Here is a 9,803-nt window from a genome sequence, read left to right as displayed (position 1 = left end):
CGCGTCCCCTGCATCGGCAGGCGGACTCTCAACCACTGCGCCACCAGGGAAGCCCCGCCCTGATTTTTAAGTTCTTGAGGCTGCAGCTTTACACAGCCCGCCAGCAACCCCGACCAGCCTGCATCTCCTTCCTCTCACTCTCTGCAAGGCCCTCACAGTACTGCTCACAGAGACTGGGTGCTTTTTCCACACATAATTTTGCCACCATCAGGGACATCCTTCTGTGACATGTCTTCGTGCCGCACACTTAATGCTTTCTCAGGCTTTGCAGGTACTTTCTCACGAACCAGAGAGACCACTTTTTGCCATTGCAGGGCCAGCACTGACCCTTCCACGAATTTCAGCTTCTTTCTGCTTCCCTGTGTAAATGCTTGATTCGTTCTTAGCAACCTTATTCGCACTTCCGCAAGCCACATGCTGCTTCTCAAAAGATTAAGATTTTTATTTTCTTGTTGAGATGGCACTTTAGGCTTCCCTCTTAGCCTTTGATGGATTGCTTTGACCACTTAATTGCTCTTTAGAAGCTTTTTTTTTTTTCCACAGAAACAAAGGGTGCACACAACAAAAGGCGCAAGGGAATGAGAGGTGAGGCAAACACTGCTCAAGCAAGGAGCGCTGGAGAGATACTGAGGACCTGTGAGGGGCCCGGGGCCACAGAAGGGCGTGCCTACGCATCACTGCATGCATGTGGATTCAGTACAGTGCTCAGTAGGTGGCAAATTCAAGTGTTGCTTTTTGGAAATTTCTGGATTTTTTTTTTTCCCAAATACTTTTGGTCTGAAGTTGGTTGAATCCACATACGTGCAACCCAGATATGGAGGGCCAACCGTATAGCTTAATTGGATAGCTAATTATCTACATGCTCCCTCCTCTGGGCTCCCAGGGTCCCCTGAGGTAGTGGTAGTAACACAACAGGTCTAAGAGCCCTGTCCTAAGTACATGCACTCACTTACGTAGACCTCACACAGCTCTATGTGATAGGCACCAGGACAGTCCCCATTTAACAGCGAGTGTAAGTAACTTGCCCCGAGACACAGAGCTAGTAAGTGGTAGAGCTGAGACCTGAACCCGCCAGTCCCACTCCAGAAGGCAGACTCCTAAACACCACGCTAAGTAATTCTCTTTTGAAACTTTTTTTTTTTTTTCCACAGAAACAAAGGGTGCACACAACAAAAGGCGCAAGGGAATGAGAGGTGAGGCAAACACTGCTCAAGCAAGGAGCGCTGGAGAGATACTGAGGACCTGTGAGGGGCCCGGGGCCACAGAAGGGCGTGCCTACGCATCACTGCATGCATGTGGATTCAGTACAGTGCTCAGTAGGTGGCAAATTCAAGTGTTGCTTTTTGGAAATTTCTGGATTTTTTTTTTTCCCAAATACTTTTGGTCTGAAGTTGGTTGAATCCACATACGTGCAACCCAGATATGGAGGGCCAACCGTATAGCTTAATTGGATAGCTAATTATCTACATGCTCCCTCCTCTGGGCTCCCAGGGTCCCCTGAGGTAGTGGTAGTAACACAACAGGTCTAAGAGCCCTGTCCTAAGTACATGCACTCACTTACGTAGACCTCACACAGCTCTATGTGATAGGCACCAGGACAGTCCCCATTTAACAGCGAGTGTAAGTAACTTGCCCCGAGACACAGAGCTAGTAAGTGGTAGAGCTGAGACCTGAACCCGCCAGTCCCACTCCAGAAGGCAGACTCCTAAACACCACGCTAAGTAATGCCCTCAGGTGGGTACCAGCATCATCCCCATTTTACAGATGAGAAGACTGAGGTTCAGGCTAGGATTTGCCTAAGGCCATGGAGTTTAGGAGCTGAACCTGAAAGCAGGCAGGTGGCAGAGACTGAGCTTCTTCCCCGTCTCAACTCCACACCACCCCTGAAGAGGGCTTTGTGGAGACACCATACTGTGTATGTTTGATTATTTCCACGCCTTTCTCCATTCTCCAGTAGAGAGGCTCCTCAAGACTAAAGACCTGATCTATTTCCCTCTGTTTCTTTAGCTCTAGCACAGTTTTGGCATTTGACCCAGTATGCAAATGTTTGCTGAATGAATGAAACGGTGAATGAATGAATGATTGCTAGCGAAGTTCCCATACCCAGGGTATGGCCTGTGATCGAGAGGGTTTTGAAATATTCTCTGCAAACTGGCCTGTTTCCTCGGCCTCAGGAGGAAAAAAAAAAACCTTGAAAAGGAAGAAAGAAAATGGGGCGTAACAAGGATTCCGGGCTGGATTCCATGACGTCACCCTGAAGTTGGATGTCTGGACTGGTAAACAAAGGCTCTTGTGACAGGGGCCCTGGCTGGCCACTTGGCCGTGTGGGAGAGGCAGGGAAAGCAGCCTGCCTCAGCGCTGGCCTCCACCCCAAGCTTTAGCCCAGGCGCCTCTGCATTCAGCAGGTATCTCATCCAAGGGAAAACCAGGACAGGAAATCACGTTGCCATGGATACCAGAGAGGCCCTTCCAGACACAGGGGAAAATAAACACATTCTGGTTGGACTTAACCCCCACGAAGCCAGGGTAGCCTCACCTCCTAGTCTAAGAGGTCCTGGTTTTCTTTAGAAATGTCCAGTGGCCTCTCCTCCAAGGGCCCTTAGCACCAAGGGCTGAATGACAACTCCAGCCTGCTCTGGGTCCCCAGGGCAGTGTCACCCCAGGGCTGAAGGAGGAAGCCATTTTTCTGCCTGGACCTAAGACCTCAGTCTCCTTCACGGCTGGTGGCTCCCTGCTGACAAGGACTGACATTTATATGGTGCTTGCTGGGTGCCAGGCAAGATCTATTAACTCCCCCAATCCTCGCAACAACTCAGTGAGGAAGGCATTGTGTTACTGTCATACCCATTTTACTGATGAGGAAGCTGAAGCACAGAGTCCTTGTGACTCACCCAAGGTCACCAGATTGTTGACGGTGGCATCAGAATTTGATGAGAAGTGCTTGGACACTTCTTGGTCAACAGAGTACAGCACTTAAGACAGGACTTTGGGAATTCCCTGGTGGTCCAGTGGTTAGGACTCCGTTGCTTTCATTGCCAAGGGCCCCGGGTTCAATCCCTGGTCGGGGAACTAAAATCCCACAAGCCTCGCAGCATGGCCAAACAAACAAACAAGGACAGGACTCTGGAGCCTCCAAAACTAGCTGTGTGACCTTGAGCAAGTTAATTAGTGTCTCTGAGCCTCAGTTTCCCCAGTGGTATAGAGCACCTGCCTTGAAGGATTGTTTTAGGGTTAAATCCAATGCACGTTTATTGAGCACTTGCTGCATGCTGAGCACTATGTCGGGCCTTGAAAGTACAGCAGGATGGAAGACAAATACAGTCCCAAGATCAAGCAGCTTATAGATGGACAGAGGCACATTCAGAACAGAGGGAAGTGCCCCCCTGGGAGCCCCGAGGCAGGAAGGAGTTGGCCCCTTGGAAGAACCGGAAGCCAGAGGGGTTGCAGTTCCGAGCAGCATGGAGAGTGCCAGAAGCCGGATCACATAGTACCCACGGTAGATTTCTCTCTAATGGGAAGAGGTGGGGTTCCTTCCCAGTCCTGATGCTGTGAGATTACAGAAGAAAGTCAGGTTTCACGGTCACTGTCAGGGGTCAGTCCCGCCTGAAGGGGCCTACACTAGGGGGTTCGCTAGCCAATTCCAGACTGAGAGCTAAGTCTGGCCAGCTGCGTGTTTTTGTACGCGCCTGCCAACTAAAAATGGCATTTACGTTTTTAAGTCATTGAAAAAGAATTTGAAAGAATATTTTGTGACATGTGAAAATTATATGAAATTCAGATTTCCGTGTCCATAAATAAAGTTTTATTGGAACACAGCCACGCCCACGTTGGCCAGTGGGCTCTGGCCGCTTTGGCGCCGGTGCCAGCGGGTTGAGTACTTGAGACAGAGATGCACCGCCCACAGAGCCGATAATACTGAATGTTTGACCCCTGATGGAAGGAAGTTGCCAAGCCCTGGACAAGACGCCTCTGGCTTTGCAGAGCAGGGTGTAATTAGGGAGAAATCGTGCATGTGGACCTTTGAAGGGCGAGGCCAGGAAGCGGCAGTTCCCTGCGAGTTAGCGGTGATGCACGTGACAAGGTGCTGGGTACCACGCGCGTGGACTTCTGAGGTCCTCCCCACCGTAGGTACGATGATGATCCTCACTGAACACACGAAGAAACAGGACAGATGTCCTTGGGACCTGCCCAAGGTTACACAGCAGCTGGTGGGTGACAGGATCAGGATTTGAACGCGGGCAGTTTGCGCCCTGCCACCTCTCCCAGGTGGCGTCAGTGATGAGGCCGGTGTCCCCGGGGACACCGCGCTGGACCTACAGCTGAGAGCGCGGCTCTTCACTGCACCTCACCTGAGCTACCACCTCACCTGTCACAGAAGCTGCACGAGAGTCTTTCGAGACCACCACAGCTCCTTGGATCCTGTCCCATGTTGGGGGACTTCATTATTTGACAAAGTGTTTGTGGTGACAACCATCTACTTGCCCTCAGATCCCAGTTCCACAGTGCTTCAGAGCACAGGGCGTGGGAGCCCTCCAAAACTAGCTGTGCAACCTTGGGCAGTTAATTAATCTCTCTGAGCCTCAGTTTTCCCATTGCAATGTAAATGCCTACCTTGAAGGACTGTTGTGAGGGTTGAATTCAGGGACACACTTATTGGGCAATTACTGTATGCTGTATGCCCTGTGCCTTTGGGAGGCCAAAAACATGGACTATTCACAGGGCTCTCTTGCCCTGTGGCTTCCCATTGCTTTTGACCAATAGGGACCTGGAGAAGGTGAGTGGGGGAGGAGAAAGTTGGAAGGATTTAACCTCCAGCTTCCTCCCTGCTGGGTGGGTGTGACCTCCTTAGGGTCACAGCTCCTGCCTGGTGGCCCTTTTCACAGGGGCTTCTCAGTCTCCAGGTTACAGTAGTCACTCTTCCCCTTGGCTCCTTCAGGCCTAGGGGTGATAACAGAGCCCAGTGTAATTAGTCCCTGGGGATGCTTATGGTTTTCTGACACCCTGCCCTCCTTTGGAAAGAGCTTCTTTATTAAACTCCCTTTAAATTACCTAATTTGAGTGAGCCCTTTCCTGCTGAGACCCCGACTGGCACACTCTTCATTTAAATTAATTTCCCAAGCATGGTAGGCTCATTATCTTCTGCCCGGTCTCACAGAGGATCTGCTCTTCAATTCCCCAACACAATATTTGTGGTTGTGAATCCCATCACAACTTTATGTCAGAGATGAATTATATCCCATACTGGTGAGGGTGTAGGGGATGTACGTATTTTTATATACTGATGGGTAGGAATGCAATACAGTAAAGACTAAACGCAGGGGAATTTGGCAACATGTTTCAAAATGTTAAGACATCCCTTTGACCCAGTAATTTCATCTTTAGGAATTTATCTCAAGAAAATAATCGTACAAGTGTGAAAAGATGTTCTATTATAGTCAAACAAATTGTCTATCAATAGTTGACTAGATAAATTAATTCACCCAGTGGATTTTTTTGAGTACCTACGGAGCTTCAAGCACTGTTCTAGCCCCTAAGGATCTAGCAGTAAACAAGTTTGATGAAGTCTTATTTTCATGGAGCTTACATTTTAGCAGTTGAATTAATTACAGCACATGTATATAATGAATGACATGCAAAAAGACAAAAAAAATTAGTAGTTCCAAATGAATGAGTATAGAAAGATGTCCGTGATATATCATTAACAGAAAAAAAAATCTGGCTACAGAACAGTAAGTAAAATAGGATCCCATTTTTATTTGTTAGATTTAGAAGAAAATATGGATGAATATAAAACAAACTTGATTATTAATTGGGGCAATGAGGTAATTATGGACTTTCATTTTGTATTTTATACAGTCTGTGTTATTTGAGTTTTATTGGAATAAGCTTTGCCAAATAAGAAAGATATTTTCGGGCTTCCCTGGTGGCGTAGTGGTTGAGAGTCCGCCTGCCGATGCAGGGAACGTGGGTTCGTGCCCCGGTCCGGGAAGATCCCACAAGCCGTGGAGCGGCTGGGCCCGTGAGCCACGGCCGCTGAGCCTGCGCGTCTGGAGCCTGTGCTCCACAACGGGAGAGGCCACAGCAGTGAGAGGCCCGCGTACCGCCAAAAAAAAAAAAAAAAAAAAAAGATATTTTCACTTTGAACAATAAAATCTCTAAGCCTGCGTTTTTCCATTTAAAGTAGTATTTACTTTTTTAATTTTAAAAGTTATACATAAATACATTCTTTGTGTTAAAGTTTCAAAAAATATAGACAAAGTTTAAGTTCTTCTTGACTACTCCAAGGTAACCACGGCTATGAGTTGATATGTTTACCTACAGATTTATTTCCATACATTTACTTGTAGCTACAGAAAATATATTGTGTATTGAGTTTTTTTCTTTTACATGAATGATATCCTACAATAAGTATTGTTCTTCACCTTGCTTTCTAAAATCCAGTGTTGTAAACGCCTTACATTAGTACCAAAAGATTGGCTTCATTTCTCTTAACCACTCCATTGTATTCACAGTATGAGTACACCAAGTTAATTTAGGCCCTTAGAAGGTTTAGAGCTTGTAATTTAAAATTAAGCCTTAGGTCATGATTTAATTATTTATTTTTACACAATAAATTACCCCAGAATTTAGCATCTTAAAACAAAAAATATTTACTATCTCACAGATTCTGTGAATCAGGGTCTCTCACAAGCCTGCACTCAATGTGTTGACCAGGACTGTGGTCTCATCTGATGGCTCAAGTGAGAGAGAATCCACTTCCAAGCTCACTCACATGGTTGTTGTCAGGCCTCCTTGCTGTCTGTTGGCTAGAAGTTCTTCCTCAGTTCCTTGCCATATGGGTCTTTCCAGAGGCTAGCTCACAACATAGTAGCTGTCTTCCCTCAGAGACAGCAAGCAAGAGAAGGCACGAAAAATGAAAGGCAGAGTTTCTTTGTCACTGAATCTTAGAAGTGACATCCTATCACTTTTGCCACATTCTATTCATTAGAAATGATTCACTAGGTCCAGCCCACATGCAAGGGCGAGAAGATTATACAAAGGCAGGAATTATCAGAAGGCAAGAATCATTGGGGACCATCTTGGCCGTTAGCTATCCTGGGAAAGATAAGCAACCACATGAACAATGGATATGATGAAAGATAATAGAGGAAGCACAGGTAATCCAAGGCAGGAGCTGGGTAAGGAATTATCCATTCATTCAACAAGTACTGAGCCCAACAGTTATGTATTGTGACCAGGCACTGATCTAGGTTCTGAGCAAAAAATGATAAACAAGGCAGACCAAGCTCAGGCTCTCATGGAGTTTACAATATAGCAGAGGCAAGACAAGGCAACCAGAGAGGTAATGAGCCTAAGAAACAAGACAGTGGTCAAGCAATTCATAAGGGATTTAACAAGTAGACTCACCACAGTCTGTTGGTGCCAGGATGTGGTGAGTGAGGGGGAGGGAGGAGTTCAAGATGATTCCCATGTTTCAAGGTTGGGCAACTGGTGGACTCTGGTACCTTGCCCAAGAGGAATAAAACTGGAGGGGGAATAGACTTAGAGAAGGATAATAAGCTCAGTGTTGGATGTGTTGAGTCTAAAGAATCTCTGGAACAACCAGGTGATACTCAGGAGGCAATGGACACCAGTCTAGGAGCTCAGCAGTGATGCTTGGACTCAAGACAGAAAACAAGACGTCAATGGCGTGGTGGTGATATTTAAGCCATACCAATGAATGGAGAGAGGAAAGAAGGCTAGTGGAACCCTGAGGAATTGGAACATCTATGAGGTAGGGAAAAGGAAAGAGGAGGCAAAAGGAGAGAGAAGATAAAGGAGCAATCAGAGAGTGGGGAGGGAGTGTCATGGATTCCGCAGGAGAGAATTGGAAGAAAAAGGAGTGAGCAGCTCTGTCAAACCCAGTTAAGATGTCTCCCTTGGGGCAAAGAAGTCACTGGTGACCATGATGAGAAGAGCTTCAGAAGTGGGAAGTGGGGAAGGGAGAAGGTTGAGGAGTGATTGAGGGGTGAGGAAGTAGAGATAGTGAGAGTAAATCATTCTTGACTTTTCTTAATCCTATTGGCACATATATGAATACCGAGGAATGATCTGAATTAAATGTCCATCCTTGACATTTGTCTGCGAGGCTGTCAGCTCTTCCTTTCTCATTCAGTCCTAATACTTTGGTTGGGAATAGTTCTATTCGGCAAGAAGGACAGGACTGCTTTTGACAAGTGGGGAAAGAGTAGGAAGAAAAGCCGGGGTCGGGGGACACATCTTTCTGGACTGTGATTGTGAAGTTGTGTAACCTCCAGTCAACAGAGAAGCAGAGGTCTCCAGGAGTGCAAAGGCTGAGGTGCTGCGAAGTCCTAGATCCCTTATGGGTACTCAATATCTCCTATCTAAACTGAATCCTCTTCCAAAGCTGAAATGTGTCCATATCCTTTAGCAAGATGGAATCTTTCTTAGAAAATTCAAGCATTTACTATCTAAGTAGGAAGAATCTCAGCTTTTCTCATGCAAATTATCTTTTTGGACTGCTGCAGTATCAACTTGTTCTTTCTGTCCACCAGAGGCCTTGCTTCTTTAATTTTTTTCCTTCCCCTTGGGATCAGAAAACTGCATGAAATTGGTGGTGTTGATTGGACAATTTGAGTGGATTGACTGACATGGTTCCTTTGGCAGTCTTTTCATAATCTTTCTTGTGATCCTTCTGAAAAAATTTACTTCACATAATTGTTCAGATGTAGACCAGCCTGTATATGTGTGTGTATGTGTGTTGGGTGAGGGGGGGCATGTTTTAAGAGAAATAATGCTTAAAAAGTTTCCTTTACAGGTGTCACCTTCTGTCACAATGCACTGAACAATTCATCTGCTTTTGTGTGTCACTCTGTTGCAATAGAGAGAAAAGGACGTCCCCACCTCCACCTGAAATCCAGGCTCTATTACTTGCAAAGTCCGTTTCTAAGTAGTCCCAAATTATTAATCCCACCCAGGAAAACTGGCACCTTGCTCTTTGTAGACCCACTGATTAATTTAATACTATTTTACTTTTGAATCACTTACAAGTTGGAAATAAAAAGTAGACCATTTCTAAACATTAGCATTTGACCTGAATTGACCTTCTATTGGGAGGTAGCATTTAGAAAGAGGTGGCCAGGGCTGGGAAATTCTAGAACTAATTTGCCATTGGCATTTTCTTGTTCACTTGCTTCCCAAATAATCATATCCAAACAGCTGTTTTGTTTTTATTTTGTGCCATCCCCCCAGTTTCATTTTATTAATATATGTTCAGACACTGACTTGCATTTAGGACCTGAAAACAGGTAAGTTTTGCAAAATGTTATGGACAATAAAAATGATTTGTAATCTGTAGACTTTACTCCTTGGGAGAGACTCATCCAGGTCTGATGTGATGTTCCTCAACCAGACTTTTATCAAGTATAACAGTGCACCATGGAGGAGGATTTGTGTAACTCCTTCCATCTTCTCCTCCTCCCCATGATAATGTTTCTGGGGACTGAACCATGGCTGTGTTATATCATTAATTTCAGTGCTAAGTTTCCCAGCCAGTTCTTTCCCACTGCACTGAATTCAGAAGCTCTATGATCACTTTTTTCTGTTATTTTTTTCACTTCTTGACCTATTTCCTCTGCATTTCACAAGTTCTTTTGTTGCATCGATACAACGTTTTTTTTTGTTTGTTTTTTGTTTTTTTAACAGTACGCAGGCCTCTCACCGCCGCGGCCTCTCCCGTTGCGGAGCACAGGCTCCGGACGCGCAGGCCCAGCGGCCATGGCTCACGGGCCCAGCCACTCCAC

At 45.9% G+C, this 9,803-nt stretch overlaps 1 pseudogene; it reads left to right on the top strand.

The window, feature by feature from the left end:
- Window positions 1-3,304: 3,304 nt before the first annotated feature.
- LOC102979481 (5'-AMP-activated protein kinase subunit gamma-1-like) overlaps window positions 3,305-9,803 on the top strand; it is a 62,163-nt pseudogene continuing 55,664 nt past the window's right edge.

Source organism: Physeter macrocephalus, chromosome 14 (genome assembly GCF_002837175.3).
Source record: "Physeter macrocephalus isolate SW-GA chromosome 14, ASM283717v5, whole genome shotgun sequence".
NCBI lineage: Eukaryota > Metazoa > Chordata > Mammalia > Artiodactyla > Physeteridae > Physeter > Physeter macrocephalus.
The sequence above is the reverse complement of the archived record's forward strand: the minus strand, read 5'-3'. Positions and strand labels throughout refer to the sequence as shown.